Source organism: Xenopus laevis, chromosome 2L, assembly GCF_017654675.1.
Source record: "Xenopus laevis strain J_2021 chromosome 2L, Xenopus_laevis_v10.1, whole genome shotgun sequence".
Lineage (NCBI taxonomy): Eukaryota > Metazoa > Chordata > Amphibia > Anura > Pipidae > Xenopus > Xenopus laevis.
The window spans coordinates 114,082,273-114,103,316 of NC_054373.1; the positions used below are offsets into that span (position 1 = coordinate 114,082,273).

A 21,044-nucleotide genomic window follows, 5' to 3' on the forward strand; every position below is an offset into this window, starting at 1 on the left:
CCTCTGTGTACCTGAAATGCCAGGGCCTATTTTAATTCTCAGTCCAGACCTGGGGGGTGTGGACATAAAATGGACATGTTGAAAAAATTCCCACCGTGCTCTGTGTGGCAAATCTTTTTGTCCCTCCTTCTATTTTCTGAATGTTGGGAGGTATGCGAATGGGGTGACGGGATTTTTTATAGCCCCTCTGGGAAATGGATCTTATTTCGCCAAAGCTCTGAGGCGTTGAAAAGATGATTGTCAGCTGAGAGTTCTTCACAAGGATCCAGGTGCAAACAAAAGACCACGTTAAAAGAAAAAAATGACCAGTGATAAGGAAGAAGTGGATGAAAGGGCAGATAACGTTTCAAAGGACACTTGATAATGGAGGTTGAGTCAGTGACCATATGACTGAACTGCAACACTCTGGTACAATTAGGTTGTAGGATGCGGCGCGTGACTAGATTTACACCGGCGCACATACATACAGTATGTAATGGAGGGAAGCCGGGGGGTTGCCCCACAACAACCGTCATGCGGAAATTATTTGTGTGAGGAGGCGCATGGATGAGCGTTTCTATGCACAAACCTGAGCATGTTAGGGGGGGCGCAATAATATGAATAGAGCAGACAAAGAATGGGAGGGAAGATGTAACATTCACAGACACACCAGTCTCTCTCTCTCTCCCCCTCCCTCGTGTGTTTAGTCCCATTAAGGGGAGGGAATGGGAGCGCAGCAGTGAGAGATCAGTAGCTTGAGGATCACTGGTAGCGGCTCCGGACAAACATGTCCGTCCCACGGCATCAAGCGGAGTCCTTAGTCTCCATCCCAGCAGTGCAGGCAGCGACTCCCCGGCTACTACTCGCTGCCACTCTCTGCTCCTGAGGCAGGAGGAGGATCAGGTAGGGGCGGCCGAATGCTTTGTGGGGGCACCAGCCCCAATGCGCGCTTTGTTCTTACACGGGCACGGGGAATAGTTGCAGCCCACGGACAAAGAAGTCATCTGGTGCGCACCTGGGACGTGCCTGCTCTCCCTAGTTGGGGATTAAGGACACATGCATATACATATGTGTATTGTACTTGAGTGTGTGTACTCACATTATAGATACATACCCTGCTGCTGCAACTGGATGCACACTTCTCTCATGCACTGAGCATTTGCACACAGTCATGTACTGGAATCTACAGCATCCCATTTCTACTTCATGTGCACTGGCTTGATTCCATGCAACATTCTAGGGCATTGTTCAATTGGACATGTTCTTTCTGTAGGAATAATTACTGGCATTAAGTGGGCACAGAGTTTGTCACTGCCAGGCAGAGATGGTATAGAGCTTGGCAGAAGGTTTGCTGTGGAAGGGCTCAGGTTTTTGTGTTGCTTGTTCCTATCATGTTGTTAGTGCAGTGTGCTAGGGAGGCAAGGCAGGCATTTGGCAGCTTTGCAGTCATTCAGGGATTCCTAGAAAGAAGACTTCTGCTGGGAGGAAGAGGCTAAAGCTTCTCTGTCTTCTTCTCCCCCCGGGGGATAGTGGTGACTAAATACCTTGTAACAGTAACTTTTAGGCTGGACATTGGCAGGGTGGAATTATGAGCTCTTTATACACATCAGTTTCCACTGTTGCTCTAGGGAATAGATCAGACATAAAGCACTGCGTATCTCGACAGCGCTATATAAATAAATGATGATGATGATGATGATAATGTTGTCACCAATTTAGAATTCTTGTATCGAAAAATCAATTGAATATTTGAAGTACAATAAATAATGTTGCTTCTAGGAAAACTGACTTCCATTTGACCGCAATACCAAACTTAGACTGTAAGCTCAGTGGGGCATGGTCTCTCTGCTTGGAAACATTCTGTGTGTAGCCCTGAGTAAAATCGCTAGCCCCGTGTGATGTTAATGATGGTGAATACTGACACACTGTAGAGTGTGCGCAAAGGCTTCCAGCTGTTTGCAAGTGAAATATATATCCAGGCTACATAGTGCCATGGTACACATTTACTGTATACTTCCCTCATACACTGCGATTATAAGTACTGAACAGTCTTTTAGATAATAATTAGGTTTACTACTGAAAAATGATAATATACTGAATTGGATCCTTAGGACTGTAATACACAAAGACACAAAAGACTTTGCCCAAATAGATAACATTGTGTTGCATTGCCTTTTAATAAGAGAGAAGAGCATGGTTATGTTGTATTTTACTTTGCCCAAATAAACCCCTACCCACAAAATCTTCCATATTTTCTGGGTTGTTCTGATGTAAAATGTGCTAAGATAAAATCAGATGCTTTCTTGTAGTTATACATGAATATCTGGCAGTCTGTGTCTTCCAGTGAGAAATAATGAATATCCGGATTTATCTTGTCAGATGAAAATACAGCATGCAGAGTAATCTCCAGGCAAACCTTTTATGTACGTTACAAATCAGTATTTGATATTAGTTTAATTAGTTCTAGGATGTGATCTGTTGAATTGAGAACATCAGAGAAAGTCTCTTGCTTAGTTAAGCCCTTAGCCTGTTTTAGATGTTGCCCAAACACAAGCCAGTTCCAACATACAATCATTAACGCCATTCTCTCCTAGTCAAAACCCGATTCTATCCTGGGCTTTGAACCCTGACCCTGGGAAAACTTTTTTAATGTATTTTAAAAACGTCCATGTGACAGGTTTTATGAGATAACCTTTGCCATAAGGGAGATTTTTATATTCTTCCTGACTCACAACCAACAGCTGCCAAGGTAATTTCAAAACTGTTGAAGTGCTTCCGAAATAGGACATCATGCCAAATTGTTTTAGCTACACAGATATATGAACACCAACTCTTTAAGTAACCCGCACCCCTAAGACTAGTGATCCCCAACCAGTGGCTCGTGAGCAACATGATGCTCTCCAACCACTTGGATGTTGCTCTCAGTGGCCTCAAAGCAGGTGGTTATTTTTGAATTCCAGGCTTTTAGTTACATAAAAACCAGCTGTACTGCCAAAGAGATCCTCCCGTAGTCTGCTAGTACACATAGGGGCTACCATCAGTCAATTACAAAGCATATTTTGCACCCCCAGGAACTTTTCACATGCTTATATTGCTCTCCAACTTGTTTTTACATTTGAATGTGGCTCACGGGTTAAAAAGGTTGGGGACCCCTGCCTAAGACAATAGAAAAGTATGATCAGCTCTGCATGCTAGACCACTATCAATTTTTGATGGACATGCCCATTACACTAAAGTAAACTTTAACTTTGAATCCTTAATAAAGCATGGGAGAGTGTCTATGGCAGACAGGCTGACACTGCTCTTAGGAGACAAACATAAGGCAATGAGACATACAACATTATAAACAACTTAAGTAAATCAAACACCAAAAATAAAATGCCCACAGTGTTTTTGTTGCACAGTGGCCTCAGCATATTGTGGCGCAGTGGCCCCAACACTTCTTGTCATTGACCTCAGCATTTCATGACTCATTTTTGTTCAAGTCCCTGATTTGCCTCCACATAGGTGGTATACAAATAATCTTTCAGATTTCCTTTCATGGTCCATATAATATTTTGGTATGTATAGTATGGTATGTGTGGTAGTTACATAGACAGCTACATCTGCCTGTTCGAAGTTCCAGGCTAAAGAAATGTAATCTTTTTACTTAATTAGTGCATGGGCAGACATTGCATTTCGACTCAACATATTACTTTGTGTAGATAGTTTTTGGTTAAATATTTTAGTGTTTCCAGTGGTCACAGGGATATAAATTACAAACCCTTTTATAAGCAATCCAAATCCTCCACAAATTTGAATTGTATTGGTCAGTTTGGATATATACTGTACAAAATGTATAGGGGTAACAGTATTAAGCAGTATTTTGTCATGTACTAAACATGAATGTAAAAACATTATATTAAGTAAATAAGCTGCCATTCACTATAGCTGTTATTATGACATTATGAAACCATTGTCAGATACCTCCCTATAAATCTGTCTCTGTTGACAAGGACCAGTTTCCCATTCCCTTAGTCTCACAGTGTCATGGGACACTTGAGGTCCCTTGGCTTTTCAGAGAATCTGTGCATCATTCAATGTGGAAAGCAGAAGCACTTAAAGCCCTATAATCAGTTATTTCACAATGAAACACAGTGATGGAGGGGAAGAATTACATTGTGAGCATAAGGGATTTTGGAAAAAGGGTTCTATGGTTTCCTTTCAGTAAGCTCATGTAAAAAATGGGGGTATATGTTCCATTTTTATGTTTATGTTTTTATATCACCCATAATGAAATGGACATTGTCACAAATGCATTTCTGCTATAACATTTTCTTATGGATGCTGAAGATAATATCTTAGTGATGTCATAAATTGACAGTGCTTAGTAATGTCAAAAGGTTTAACTTGTGCTTAGTGAGGACAGTGATGGCACACAACCCATTAAATCTTGAGTGTTACACTCATTTTATTATCTTTCCAACCAAGTATAGTTGGGTATCTGTTCTTGCCATACGAAAGAAGCCTGAGGACATGGGTTGCAAAATGGTGCTGTATTTCTTTCTCTGTCATTGACCCGTCATTGACATTGACAATGGATGTGCACAGCAATGTGAATGTTCACTTTAATGTAATTTTAGACTGGTCACAAATGCTTTTCAATACACTGTGTAAACTGTGCTATGATTATAGTATGCCCATATTTGTATTAAAGCATTCAATTATATATGTGCACACAGATTTTCTGTCCACCATTTGTCATAAACAGTTTTATAGCTAAATGGTTGAGTACATGAATAAATTGGGGTACCCTTGTAGTGAATGAATGACTGCATTACAGGTCTGGAGGACAGTGTCATTGTTCCATAGCCTACATAACATGTATTTTCATTTACTGTACATTAATTTTAGCTAACAGTGAAATGAGATTAAGCTGCTGCCTATACCTTTGTCACCAGCAAACTCAGTGTATGCCGCTGGTTATTTTAATAAACGTATAAACTTGGAAGTGCGCTTTAGTGTATTCGAGTTTCCTAATCCTAAAATAAATAAACTGTTACCAGAAGAATGTGATTGTATTTTTGCCAGTTCTTCAAGGTAAAATTTTAAAGCTGGCAATACACTGGAAATGTACTCATTTGGTGACATCACCAAAGTGAGCAGTGGAGGCCCCATGCAGTCCTCACCTGGAAGGATTTTCCAAGATTCTTGATCAATACCAGACTGAACCCCAAGTCAGATTGTGGCTGGAGAGGCCATCTGTTTATCCCATGCTATTGCCAGTAAGCAGGTGATTAAGTTTAAGAGTGCCCAAGTTATCAGGCAATATTGGGCCTCAGCTTAAGAAAAAAACATTTTAAACCTGTGTAATTTAATACTTTCAAAAATACATTTATACATTCTACATTTCTATTATAAAGTTAGGACAAGCATTTACATCTTTGACTATGGGCCAAAAGCCTGAAACAAGTAAGCTGTAGAGTCCATGAGGATTCTCTAATCAAAAGTGCCATCTTTCTTACTGGATCTGACATTCATGTGATTCATGGCTGACAACACAGCACGGGACTCTTGCATATTCTGTAGCTTGCTTAAGGTTAAGGCCAATGGCAAACAAGGCTGTTTCTCTGAGCAACACACTCGGACCAGCTTTGGACCAGCCTAGTGTGCCAATAACCTAGGTTTGTATTTGTCACTTTCCATTCAAAGTTATGCAAACTGCGCCTGGCAGTAAATACAAATGTATAGCAATCCCAAGCACAACAACAACAACTATAAATAATGCATGAATAACTAGATTTACATTCTTGCTAATCTTTCCAGGTAACCACAGAAATTTGCTCTGTGCATTCTGACTCATAGTTAAACTGATATGGATATAGTAAAATAATTAAATATATTTTCAAGGTTAAACCTTTTCTGTGTACTGTAAATCTCATCTGTAAACCCTTGGCAATGAAACTATTCAGCAGCAAAGTAAGAGGTCTCCGGCACAAAGACCTTTACATATTCTGCTTATTGGAGTCACAGCTGGAGCTCCTGTAGCTGAAGAGCTATAAAAATATATACATTGAGCCATGAAGGGACATGCTTAACTCGTCGCTTTTATTTATTGTTTGTACCAAGAGACTATTTCAATTGCATGTTATAGAAGATTCTCCGAAAATGGTTAAGCAAAGCAAAATATACAAATTAAAATAATTTACTATTTGAAGACAGTTTTTAATTAATACTATTTTATTGGATAAATGGCAATAGCATTCCATTTTGCTACTATGTATGGGAATGTCTATCTTCTGTTGAAATATAGCCTATAAATGGCATCCAGGTGGCCAGTTTTAGGCATGCAATAATTTAATTAATTTTGTGGGGAAAATCTGTCTGTAATAATGACTTACACCAAAACACCTACATTGAATACGGGGACCTGATCAAAGGGCAATTAAATAACGTAGTCCTTAATATCACCACGTACGTTCAGCAAACATCTTCAAATATGCTATGTTTATACTCCATATGTGCCTGCTTACAAGGAGTTTTCATTGGTTTTAATACATTTTTTTATTTTCCATTTTTATGCCTTGCAGTAACTTTGTAATAATGCTGCGTTAAAATGCCACATGTAATACAGCACCGGTCCTTAGAATGCATTTATGCAAAGTTTTGACCTTATTTAAATGTTACAAAAAAATGTCAAGAACTGTGGTTAATCCCTTTCCATTATGTAAAATGAAGGAATACAAAAGCATGCTTGGATTTGCTAAACGATCTTTACGGTATATTTTTGGTGAACTTCCTGAATTAGAGAGCATAGCAACAGAACATGTGTAACTTTAGTGCCTTATATCACTCAATTTACAAGACCATAATGGTCTTGATGAACATCTGAAAAATGGATTTACAGCTTTTTGTACGGAATGTTGCTATTTTTAGAGGCATGGCTGAAATATGCCTTCATGTAATTTAATAACAGTAATCCATGAATTCACTCTTATGACAATGGCGCATATGAAATAATGCTGCAGATGTTATTTCTTAGGAATTTATGCTGTGAGAAAATGCACATATGCTATTACCCTAAAATAGACACTGTATGTGACAATATTTTATTGTGAGCAAAGAACATTTCTTCACTGCTTATTTGTATTTATACTTTTGTGTAGGTGCTGCAATACTGCATCCCTCGAGATTGGCATTGTCCTTTGACCACAATAACGACAGCAACTAAATTTCTTATAGTGAATATATTTTGGCTGTTATTGTCTAGGTAAGGTGACTCCGCTGAGCTATTCAGCAGCTCCCATTTATACAGACAAATGCAAATTTGGAGATAAGAAATTTTGGAAGCATGCCTTGTGTAAAGGTGGACATGCATCTTGTGGCCAAAAATTGGACAGCTTGAAAAATGTCATTGGCTGAGGATCGGATTGGTTACCCCATAAGTCACCATACTGCAGTATTATCCCAATGTTGGCCCCTGGCCCAATGACTGGATCTGGTTTATGATACAGGTGGCCTAATTGGGCAGAGAAGGGTTTCTACATGTAAGACCATATTATATAGAATGCTTGGAAAGTGGTGTTTTGTAGACAAGTCTAGCAACATATCTCAATACTAATAAAAACATTAAACATAAATAAAACTAATAGGATTGTTTTCCAATCAGTTTGGCTTTATGCTATTTTCTTTACAGCTTATATCAAGGGTACTTTGGAAGCTATATTTAAATACTGCTTCTGTGATTAAACAGTATTATACTTGGGCCCTGTAAAGGCCACATAGCACCACAGTTGTTATCTTGTAGTAATGCAATCGTGGGGGCTAATATCCAGGGCACAGTAGTCTGCCATGGCCACATGTTCTGCACTTGTAGTATGTATCTGATTGGCTTTGCTAGGCATGTTGCTTAGTAAATAGTGATGGTATCCATGTCTTTAGAATGAACGCACGCGCATCCGAAATCCAACGAGAAGGACATAGTGAGATTGATCCAGCAAACAAATTCCACTCTGGTCACGTGGACTACAAAGCATTCGAAATAGGGAAGGTGCATTCAACGCGTAGCTGGATCATAAATGCAGAGTAATCTTGCACACAGGATGCCAGTTTAAAGTCCATATTTATTGAATACACTAAAAATATTGAGTATTGCAAAAAGTGGATGAGCTGAGCAGGGGAGTGCATGGCTCTACACTTTTCGTTACTGCATGGGTCACTTCATCAAAAGCCAGAGTCTTTACTCTGCAACTGCAAAATCACAAGTATAATATGCTTCAAATATTTTATTTATCAAGGGTCGAAGTGAATTCGAGGGAATTTTCAAAGTAAAAAAATTTGTAATTCAAATAAATTTTTTGGATACTTCGACTTCGAATTCGATTCGGAGTAAGATAGTTTGAATATTCGACCATTCGATAATCGCAGTACTGTCTCTTTAAAAAAACTTTGACTTCAATACTTTAAATTGAATCTGCCAAAGTGCTATGTAAGCCTATGGGCACCTTCTAGAGCAGTTTTCTAAGTTTTTTGAAGTTGAAGAAAAATCTTTCGATCGATCACTGAAATCCTTCGAGTCAATTTTACTTTGACTGCAAATGGCCAAATTCGATGAAAAAAAACTTCAACTTCGATATTTGAAGTCGAAAGTAATTCAATTCGATGGTCGAATTTCGAAGTATTTTCAACTTCAAAATTCGACCCTTGATAAATCTGCCCCTAAATGTCTTAGGAAAACATATTGGTATAGGCTATTCTGCACATAGAGCTTTGTTTTTCAGTGCTTATTCATATAAGTAGGCGCTAACATGTAGGCTGCTCAGGAGGGTAAATCTAAAATATCACCCATAAACTTCAGTGGCCAATCTGAATTAAGAGCATCCAAGCTTTGCTAAGCAGTAACTTTTGAACAAAGCATTTCTCGCATGAGCGAAAACAATTATTTATTTATAAAGCAATAATTGCTTAACACAGAGATTTTTTTTTCTCCCTCTTCAAATGTGTTTTTCATACAAAAGGTGTAGTCATTTGTATAAACCTAAAAGGAAGCAGTGACACGTGCTGTATTGTAATGTAGCTTTATCCCTAAAATCTGACTACTGCAGATTTAAATGGTTGGTTGGGTTTTTTTCCTTCAAATCTGGAATTAGCTATTGTTATTATAATACAGTTGTGGTATGGTTCTTAAACTGTGCTCTGTTCCTTTGTTTCTTTCAATCCCCCTTTTGCATTCCTTGCATGCACAAGTCACACAGATATAGTTTCAGAATGGGAACCTGAGCTTTATATGTCCTCTTCCATTAATTCCGGATGAAAGAGAAGGCAGGCTTACTCCACTCTTAGAAAATCTTGGCCATCTTCAAAACCATCACTGCTGTGCTTATTTATAATCCATACATTATGATTACACTTTCAGTCATTACATATTAATAACCACAGAGAACATGTTTTTGCTATAGCTAATGGAATTGCATTTCAGTCTCATCAGATAAACTTAACAGAAGTAATGCTGGTTTATTTCCAAAATAAACTGTTACCTGAAACTGCATTTAGTCAGCTGGCATACCCACCCCAACTGGGGCAGCATTCCTTTTCCAGGTGTGTGGCATTTCAGTGATAAAACCAGTTAACAGAAACACTTGTCCATATGCTTTTATTTTCAAAGAAGGATGTAAATTACCCTTGTGAGCTGACAGAATGCAACCACTGAAATACCAAAACCAGAAAGAGCACCACCTGTTGTAAGCATATAGAAACTAGGGGTGGGGATACATTAAACTTACAACAAAAAAAATGCATGTTTAGTAGTTTTCTTAAAAAACTACAGCTATGAGCCCTTTGGTTGGATTTCTCCAAAAAAATGCTGTGTTGTTGTGGCCACCTTGTAAATTGTTTAATATATTTTTTTTTCCGTAAAGATATGGCTATGACAGTTGTGATCTGTTTGTGGTATTATACAATTGATAAGGTCATAGCCAAATTACCAGCTAAATATATGTAGCCATATGATAATATTTTGAATATCACTCCACCTGTATTGTGTAAAACTACACAGTATCTTCAGATGCTCTCAGCAAACAAATCAGCCACAACTAAAATTGACCTTATGTTAGCTTCACACAAGCTGTGCAACAACATCAGTCCATGATGCAGTAGAGCTTACAATTTAAGGCGCCTTTCATATTCACATAACACTAAGTAGTTTCTCGTTTTTCAAGGTAAATTATTTACTGATAAACTGCTGCATGTTGGGAATGTACATCTGTTTCCAATAGCAGGTTGTACTGCTGCAAAGAGCATATGGTTTTAAAAAAATGTTTACCTAGTTTGTCCATATTCCATTAGGATAATTTAAATCCTTTACATGTTGATGCTTTCTTAATTTTTTTAATAACAATTTATTATTACTGGCCACATGCTAGTGATCCCGGGAAAGGTCCATCGTACTGTATGAATCACATTAACCAAATCTTGCCACATAGTTACATAGTTAGTTACATAGTTACATAGTTAAATTGGGTTGAAAAAAGACAAAGTCCATCAAGTTCAACCCCTCCAAATGAAAACCCAGCATCCATACATACACCCCTCCCTACTTTTAATTAAATTCTATATACCCATACCTATACTAACTATAGAGCTTAGTATCACAATAGCCTTTGATATTATGTCTGTCCAAAAATTCATCCAAGCCATTCTTAAAGGCATTAACTGAATCAGCCATCACAACATCACCCGGCAGTGCATTCCACAACCTCACTGTCCTGACTGTGAAGAAGCCCCTACGTTGCTTCAAATGAAAGTTCTTTTCTTCTAGTCTAAAGGGGTGGCCTCTGGTACGGTGATCCACTTTATGGGTAAAAAGGTCCCCTGCCATTTGTCTATAATGTCCTCTAATGTACTTGTAAAGTGTAATCATGTCCCCTCGCAAGCGCCTTTTTTCCAGAGAAAACAACCCCAACCTTGACAGTCTACCCTCATAATTTAAGTCTTCCGTCCCTCTAACCAATTTAGTTGCACATCTCTGCACTCTCTCCAGCTCATTTATATCCCTCTTAAGGACTGGAGTCCAAAACTGCACTGCATACTCCAGGTGAGGCCTTACCAGGGACCTATAAAGAGGCATAATTATGTTTTCATCCCTTGAGTTAATGCCCTTTTTTATGCAAGACAGAACTTTATTTGCTTTAGTGGCCACACAATGACACTGCCCAGAATTAGACAACGTGTTATCTACAAAGACCCCTAGATCCTTCTCATTTAAGGAAACTCATGTTCTCCAGTACCACATATATCACATTTTCTGGTTATAATTTAATAGGCTGCTCTCTTTTCCAAATCAATCAAGATGCACTGTTACCAAACTTATGATGGCTGCCATGTTGAAGTAAAATCATAAAAATTCTTACATACTGTATATTGGGATAGTCTACATATATCTCTTTAGAAAGGATTCTGGATTCAATACACAAACACAGGCTCTTTATAAGAGCTTCATTGAAAGGACAGTCCACTTTCACTGTGGCAAAAATGAGAAATGGAAAGGCACAATTGGCTCTCCTTGTCACATTTATCATGGTTGTATATTTTAAACTCAGTATTTATGGTGTATGTTATGTGTTACTAGGTTAACTGGCACCAAGGTAAGATCAAAGGGAGAAGGAATAACTTGAAAGGGTTGCTGTCTGTTAGAATATGTATTTGTATTAAAGGAGAAGGAACATGTAAATTACCAGTGGATGCCTAAATTTAGGCACATGCCAGTGATTGTCATTACTTACATAATAAGACACATGCTCAGTAGTGTGAAAAAGTCAGCTTTTTACACCAGCCTGGATATCATTTTAATGACTGGGGGTAAGGTCAGAAATTTAGAGCAGTATTAATGATTTTTTTTCAGTCTATTCCTTTAAAAATGTACCACCCTGTTTAATGATGATATGACTTTACATGGCTCAAAAAGTAAAAAAAAAAAAACAGAAGCATAATTCAAACCAGTTGCTATTGCATTGAAAGGGCAACATTTAAATGAGATTACTGATGTGATTGGTACCATTGTATCAAACTTTTGCAGTGGGACTTTCTTTAAAAGTTGGTTTGCATATAAAGAGGGCAGCTGTAAAAAATAGCAACTGTAGGCTGTTCATTTTAAATTCTTATGCCTGGCCTCACCCTCACAAAGACAGATTTAACATTGAGGTGTTTAATGTGTTTACAGTCATCCCATATGACCATATGACCCGTGATCTCTTGAGAATGTAAGTCAAGGAAAGATGACTCACCAACAACCTCTACAACCCTGTTCCAAATCTGTCCGACTCCCTAACCTAGTAAAACCCTGCCAAGTGTAGAAGGGCTCGCTTCAATGCACCCATGCCTCATTAATCTGCTAATTCATCTCTTCCAAGATAAACTTATCAGCCCATCCAACTAGGTCATGCCCCTTATATTTTAATTGTACATGGTTATACTTAGGCTTCTGCTTTTCAGTAATTAATCTGTTGAGTGGTTTGCACAGCAAACCACCTTTTTCCAACATTAGTTGGCAAAACATTCTGCATCCTGTCACAAATCTTATGACCAACCACCAATATTGTACATAAGAAGCTTGAGTAGCTTTGCTTTGGAACTTTTCATAGTTTAGGTGCTGGGATGGGCAATATAATCTATGAAGTTTGCAGCTGTCACCAAGTGGTTTGTTGATGTTCACCAAATGAAAGAGGTTCCCAGGTTTTGTACTAAATTTTGTACAGAAATTTCTCATGAGACTAACTGGGAGACAGAATATTATTATATTTGAGTAAGCTGTGGTTGCCAGACTTGCCATTGTGGGGTATAGTTATTATTATGTTGTGATGATGCAGTTTATGCAAGGCTTTAGAGTAATTGTTCCTTATTTACATATATACCTGCACTCCTTAGTCATGAGGAGGTATCAAGATGTACCACTGCAACAGTGTTTTAAGGCTTTGACATCTGAGTGATATGGAAATGTACAAAATCACTTGCCACTTTGTGCTTGGGAGCAGGGCCCATCATTTTGTTTTTTTATTTCGTAACCCTTGTTTGTTAAATTATTTTAGAGCCCATATTTGTTGTAAATCATAACAGTTGGCTATATAAATAAATTATGTTTATTAAGGTAATGAACTAAAATTTGCAGTACCTAAGAGAAAGGAGCAGTTGCTGACAGACAGGCCTGGTGTCCATTTTGTCACGAAGAATTGAAATCAACAGATCGAGTTGTTTTGAATTACTTGAAGCACTTGCAAGGATTATCTAATGCATGTTAGCCAGTGCACAGTACCCTGCTCTGGTGATTATTTTGGTCACCATCTGAAGATCTTTTGGTTGATCATCATCTTTCTTTTGGGTGCCCCTAATGTAAGTATTGGGCTGTAGTTATAATTAACACCTCTTTTTTGATGGCAGCAGTTTGAAAAGTGATTTTTATTAACCCTTTAAGTGCCACAGAACGTAGAATCTACGTTCTGTGGAAAAGTAACTTGAAATGCCACAGAACGTAGATTCTACGTTCTGCAGCACTTCCGGGTTGTGGAGCGGAGGAGCGGCTGTTAGAGCCGCTCGCTCCGTTCCGCTTCGATCCCCTGCCCCTAGGCAACGAGCAGAGCAGGGGATCGAGTGGCCCCTGGGGCGCGATCGCCCAGGGGCCCAAAAGCAGCAGCAGGCACGTGTTACTTACGTGTCCTGCTGCTGCAGACTGCACTGCGCCGTTGATCTCCGCCCCCACAGCACAGGAACACAAGGATCGTCGCAGATGTCTTCCTGGGACCCCTCCACATCGTGTGCAACAGTCTTCAGCGACTTTTTCAGGTTAGTGCAACAATTACACACACAAACACACCAACACACACTTATTACAGTAATACACACTTAGATTCACACTTACACACACTTACACATACATTTTTGGGGATTGGGGGGGTCACTTACACTCACTGCACTTACACACATGTGCACACGCACACACGCGCACATAACATGTAATTTACCATTTGTACACACGCACACGCACATACATGGCATTGTGCCTTTTTTTTTTTTTTCTTATCGCATCGTCTCTTTTTTTGGCTGAAAAAAATGTTTTATTGCCATTACGAATAGCGTATTCGCTAACCGTACTGTGCAATATCTTTTGTATGTTATTTCGGTGATTATATTGCAATTTTGGGTATTTTGGTGCATTTTTAGCCATTTTATTGAATTTTTAGCCATTTTATTGCATTTTCAGCTCTGCATATGTTGTGTTCACTTGTTTCTAGCCGTATAACCTGTTTGGCCCAGCTAAAATATTCAAACTGTGATTCTGACGGCCGATAACACTATTCTGGAAAAAAAACATTGATTTTTGTGGTTTTATTGGATTTTTTTTCATTTCACTCTTTACTGCCTTATTTTGTTTTGCCTTGTAAATTTTATCTACTATATATCCATTTGGGGGTCTCTGTGCGCCACATAGTTTGGTATATCTATGCATATTGGGCATCAAAGTTCCGTAGACCCCTGGCGTTCATATTTAGGATGTTTTATGCTGATACGTTACGAAATGTGGGGCATATAATGGGGTAAAATTCAAGCTTTGTGACGATTTTCAGAAATTTGATAAAAACCGTTATGTTCAGCATTGCTTTGCAGTTTGGCAGTTTGTAGTAGAAACACTTATTTACCAATATTGGATTCGTCAGAATGTGTACTTTCTGAAAATATATGGTTTTCTGGGGTCTCTGTACTGTTAGGGGGGTCTAATGTCGCATAATACACACACCAGGTGCTTATATTGCAGCAGCCAGAGCGTCAGCTGTGAAAATGTATATACACTATTGTCATTTGGTGGTCTCTGTGCGCCACATAGTTTGGTATATCTATGCATATTGAGCATCAAAGTGTTCAGTAGACCCCTGGCATTCATATTTAGGATGTTTTATGCTGATACGTTACGAAATGTGGGGCATATAATGGGGTAAAATTCAAGCTTTCTGACGATTTTCAGAAATTTGATAAAAAACCGTTATGTTCAGCATTGCTTTGCAGTTTGGCAGTTTGTAGTAGAAACACTTATTTACCCATATTGGATTCGTCAGAATGTGTACTTTCTGAAAATATATGGTTTTCTGGGGTCTCTGTACTGTTAGGGGGGTCTAATGTTGCATAATACACACACCAGGCGCTTATATTGCAGCAGCCAGCGCGTCAGCTGTGAAAATGTATATACACTATTGTCATTTGGTGGTCTCTGTGCGCTACATAGTTTGGTATATCTATGCATATTGAGCATCAAAGTGTTCAGTAGACCTCTGGCGTTCATATTTAGGATGTTTTATGCTGATACGTTACAAAACGTGGAGCATATAATGGGGTAAAATTCAAGCTTTGTGACGATTTTCAGAAATTTGATAAAAACCGTTATGTTCAGCATTGCTTTGCAGTTTGGCAGTTTGTAGTAGAAACACTTATTTACCCATATTGGATTCGTCAGAATGTGTACTTTCTGAAAATATATGGTTTTCTGGGGTCTCTGTACTGTTAGGGGGGTCTAATATCGCATAATACACACACCAGGTGCTTATATTGCAGCAGCCAGCGCGTCAGCCGTGAAAATGTATATACACTATTGTCATTTGGGGGTCTCTGTGCGCCACATAGTTTGGTATATCTATGCATATTGGGCATCAAAGTGTTCAGTAGACCCCTGGCGTTCATATTTAGGATGTTTTATGCTGATACGTTACGAAATGTGGAGCATATAATGGGGTAAAATTCAAGCTTTGTGACGATTTTCAGAAATCTGATAAAAACCGTTATGTTCAGCATTGCTTTGCAGTTTGGCAGTTTGTAGTAGAAACACTTATTTACCCATATTGGATTCGTCAGAATGTGTACTTTCTGAAAATATCTGGTTTTCTGGGGTCTCTGTACTGTTAGGGGGGTCTAATGTCGCATAATACACACACCAGGTGCTTATATTGCAGCAGCCAGCGCGTCAGCCGTGAAAATGTATATACACTATTGTCATTTGGGGGTCTCTGTGCGCCACATAGTTTGGTATATCTATGCATATTGGGCATCAAAGTGTTCAGTAGACCCCTGGCGTTCATATTTAGGATGTTTTATGCTGATACGTTACGAAACGTGGAGCATATAATGGGGTAAAATTCAAGCTTTGTGATGATTTTCAGAAATTTGATAAAAACCGTTATGTTCAGCATTGCTTTGCAGTTTGGCAGTTTGTAGTAGAAACACTTATTTACCCATATTGGATTCGTCAGAATGTGTACTTTCTGAAAATATATGGTTTTCTGGGGTCTCTGTACTGTTAGGGGGGTCTAATGTCGCATAATACACACACCAGGTGCTTATATTGCAGCAGCCAGCGCGTCAGCCGTGAAAATGTATATACAGTATTGTCATTTGGGGGTCTCTGTGCGCCACATAGTTTGGTATATCTATGCATATTGGGCATCAAAGTGTTCAGTAGACCCCTGGCGTTCATATTTAGGATGTTTTATGCTGATAAGTTACGAAATGTGGGGCATATAATGGGGTAAAATTCAAGCTTTGTGACGATTTTCAGAAATTTGATAAAAAACGTTATGTTCAGCATTGCTTTGCAGTTTGGCAGTTTGTAGTAGAAACACTTATTTACCCATATTGGATTCGTCAGAATGTGTACTTTCTGAAAATATATGGTTTTCTGGGGTCTCTGTACTGTTAGGTGGTCTAATGTCACATAATACACACACCGGGTGGTTATGTTGCAGCAGCCAGCGCGTCAGCCGTGAAAATGTCTATACATATTGTCATTTGGGGGTCTCTGTGCGCCACATAGTTTGGTATATCTATGCACATTGGGCATCAAACTATTAAGTAGACCCCTATGTTTATATTTAGGATGCTTTATGCTGGTAATGATACATGGACAATACGTTGCTGGAAAGTTGAAGCTTTGAGGCAATTTTCAGATATTTCACCAAAACCGCCAAATTTGGCAAAGCCTTGCGACTCAGTAGTTTGGAGCAGAAAGGCAATTACACACACAAACACACCAACACACACTTATTACAGTAATACACACTTAGATTCACACTTACACACACTTACACATACATTTTTGGGGATTGGGGGGGTCACTTACACTCACTGCACTTACACACATGTGCACACGCACACACGCGCACATAACATGTAATTTACCATTTGTACACACGCACACGCACATACATGGCATTGTGGCTTTTTTTTTTTTTCTTATCGCATCGTCTCTTTTTTTGGCTGAAAAAAATGTTTTATTGCCATTACGAATAGCGTATTCGCTAACCGTACTGTGCAATATCTTTTGTATGTTATTTCGGTGATTATATTGCAATTTTGGGTATTTTGGTGCATTTTTAGCCATTTTATTGAATTTTTAGCCATTTTATTGCATTTTCAGCTCTGCATATGTTGTGTTCACTTGTTTCTAGCCGTATAACCTGTTTGGCCCAGCTAAAATATTCAAACTGTGATTCTGACGGCCGATAACACTATTCTGGAAAAAAAACATTGATTTTTGTGGTTTTATTGGATTTTTTTTCATTTCACTCTTTACTGCCTTATTTTGTTTTGCCTTGTAAATTTTATCTACTATATATCCATTTGGGGGTCTCTGTGCGCCACATAGTTTGGTATATCTATGCATATTGGGCATCAAAGTGTTCAGTAGACCCCTGGCGTTCATATTTAGGATGTTTTATGCTGATACGTTACGAAACGTGGAGCATATAATGGGGTAAAATTCAAGCTTTGTGACGATTTTCAGAAATTTGATAAAAACCGTTATGTTCAGCATTGCTTTGCAGTTTGGCAGTTTGTAGTAGAAACACTTATTTACCCATATTGGATTCGTCAGAATGTGTACTTTCTGAAAATATATGGTTTTCTGGGGTCTCTGTACTGTTAGGGGGGTCTAATGTTGCATAATACACACACCAGGCGCTTATATTGCAGCAGCCAGCGCGTCAGCTGTGAAAATGTATATACACTATTGTCATTTGGGGGGGCGTGGCCTAAGAGCGCATGTGAGCGCACGTACATCTCCCTGGCTCCTGACCCGGTGCCGATATTGTGCAGATTCTAGCAGTCCCAGGGTTCTAAATTAAGCGGAGAAAGGGAGCGGAAGCCTCTGCCGACATGCCTAAGAAAAAAGACAAGCAGCAGCCACTGCGACTCACCGCATTCTATGGTTCTCAGCCGAAGACGCCAAACCAAGACGACTCCCAAGATGGCGCCCAGCCCTCCTCCTGCAGATCCTCTCCACAACGCGACGCTGAACTGGAGCGGCAGACAGCTAAGTACAGAGATAGTACACAGCATATTACTGAGTCGCATTTGAAGGCGCTACTAGCGCAATTGAGAGAGGAAATATGCTCAGTTACAAAACAGGCAGTGCAGGACATAAAGTCTGAGCTACATGAGATTGCTGCTCGCACTGACCACATTGAAGCTAAAATGGAGGAGTTAGTGGAGGCACATAATACCATGGCTGATACAGTGGAAGCGCAAGAGTCAATGATCTCTATGCTTCAAAATAAATTGGCTGATGTAGAGGACCGTTCCAGAAGGAACAATATTAGGTTGCGGGGAATTTCTGAGGATATTACGCAACAGCAGCTCTGTCAATATGCACAGGATTTAATACTTGCTTTGCTCCCAGAAACACCTGCTGACCATCTCCTCATTGATAGGATCCACAGGATCCCCAAGCCTAGAAATGCGCCAAGTGAGGCCCCCAGAGATACCATACTACGGATTCACTTCTTCCATATAAAGGAAAACTTGCTGCGCTATTCCAGGCAACACAAATCGTTCCCAGAGCCCTATGGGAAAGTACAAGCTTTTGCTGATTTCTCTGCGGCTACCATGGCTAAAAGGCGTGAATTAGCTGGCATAACGCAAATTCTTCGCCAACACGATATACCGTATAAATGGGGTTTCCCTACAAAGCTATTGGTTCATTGGCAGAATTCCACAAAAACAATTTTAACTGTGGAAGAAGGGAAGCAGGCACTAGCGAAGTGGAACGTGCCACTTACAGCGCCACTCAAGTCGAGTCAACAACTTGGGAAGATGCATGTTGGTACTGATAAAGAAAAGGGAGACGGCCATGCAAACACTTGATTACCCATGCTTCATGGAACCACAACCCCAACCCTGGGTCGACCACTTTAGTATATGTTCCAGGCACCGGAACGGGAACAGTTGAGTTTTTACTCCCTCGTTACTACCCCCCTACCACTTTCTCTCCCATTGCAGGACTGTCTGCCCGCTTCTGGGCATGTATGCAACAAGAGACCAGCCGCATGCGCTGGATGGACTGTACATAAGTTCTAAATTGTATGTTTTCTTTTTTTGGTTTTCCTTTCTTCTTCTTTTTTTCTATCCTTTTCTACCTCTTCCTGGGAGACTGGCAATTATGTTGTTAAGGCATGTTGATATACTGCTAAGGGGTCAGCTAGAATGGACACAGAATAGCAATTCTATTAGTCAATATGGTACTTAAATGTATATCTATTAATGCTAGGGGCCTGAACACCCCTCGCAAACGTCTGTTGGCCCTTGCAGACTGCAAGAAGCATCAGGCGGATATTGTTTGGATTCAGGAAACGCATTTCTGTTTGAAAGATCAAATGTCTATTGGCAATAAATATTACAAAATGATAGCAGCGGCACCTTCGCAAACTAAAAAACGGGGTGTAGCTATTTTAGCTAGGACGACCCTTAATATTGCAAGTGTGAAACATTTAGCTGACCCCAATGGCAGGTGTTTAATTGTTGTGTGCACGGTGAACCAACAGCAGTACACGCTAATGAATCTTTACTCCCCCAACACAAACCAAAATTTGTTCCTGAAACAAGCTCTTGAGCAACTTCAGAATTATAAGCAGGGTACTGTTATCATTGGCGGAGACTTTAATAATGTTCTAGACCCCAACATGGATAGATCACCACCGGCAACTGCATTACCTCCACATTACTGTACAGAGGTGACCAAAAAATCCCTGACATTTACGAAATTGCTAGCTCACTATAACCTGTATGATGTCTGGAGAGTGCAAAATCCAACTTTGAAGGATTTTTCGTATTATTCGCCCCACCATAAGTCCTACACTAGAATAGACCTATTTTTGACCCAGCCTCAAACTTTAAATGTAATCTCCCAATGTACAATTCGAAATACGACATGGACTGATCATTCCATGGTCGCATTCACACTGCAGGAAAAATATCGGTTTACTACGCGACCCCCGTGGAGACTTAATAACGCTCTGTTAATGGATAAAGCTGTCAGTAACCAACTAACAAATAATCTAACTGAATTTTTCCTTCACAATGATAGCAAAGACATAGCTGACTTAACGCTTTGGTGTACACATAAGGCGGTGCTTAGAGGACAACTAATCAGTATAGCCTCCCATAAAGCAAAAGTAGCGAAAGCTCACCAGGAACGGTTACTTAAAAGTATACAGGATCTAGAGCAGAAAAAAAGGACTTCCCCCACGCCTGACATTGTAACCCTCCTAAATAGACTTAAAGAAGAGGTTAACCTACTTATTCTCAGCAAGTGTCATAACCAACTTATCAAACTTAAAAGCATGCAATACGCCATGGGAAATAGAGCGACTGCCATTCTTAAAAGGCAACTTATAAAACAGCGAATGTATCATCGCATTGACAAGATTCAGACACCTGCCCAAGAGACTAAAATAAACCCCACAGACATAGCGGATGTGTTTGCCCAATTTTATAGCGACTTATACAATTTAAAAGATAGTTCCTCCACGGCGCAACCTTTAGCGGTTGATATTAAATTATTCTTACAACAACTAAATTTGCCACTCCTGCCCTCTTCTATGATCCCAGCTTTAATAGCCCCTCTCAGTAGGGAGGAGGTCCTACAGGAAATAAAAAATCTGCCACAAAACAAAGCCCCGGGCCCAGATGGCTTTACAAATAGATACTACAAGGCTTTCGCCAATGTCCTTGCCCCCTACCTGACTAGAGCTTTGAATGCTGCAGCGACTACTGGGCAG

At 39.5% G+C, this 21,044-nt stretch overlaps 1 protein-coding gene across 1 annotated transcript in view; it reads left to right on the plus strand.

Annotated features, from left to right (window-relative positions):
• The first annotated feature begins 266 nt into the window (after positions 1-266).
• st6gal2.L (ST6 beta-galactosamide alpha-2,6-sialyltranferase 2 L homeolog) overlaps positions 267-21,044 on the plus strand; it is a 97,501-nt gene continuing 76,723 nt past the window's right edge. Inside the window, exon 1 of the mRNA XM_018247054.2 lies at positions 267-882. The gene's annotated coding sequence lies outside the window, so the exon portion shown is untranslated. The remainder of the gene's footprint in view (positions 883-21,044) is intronic.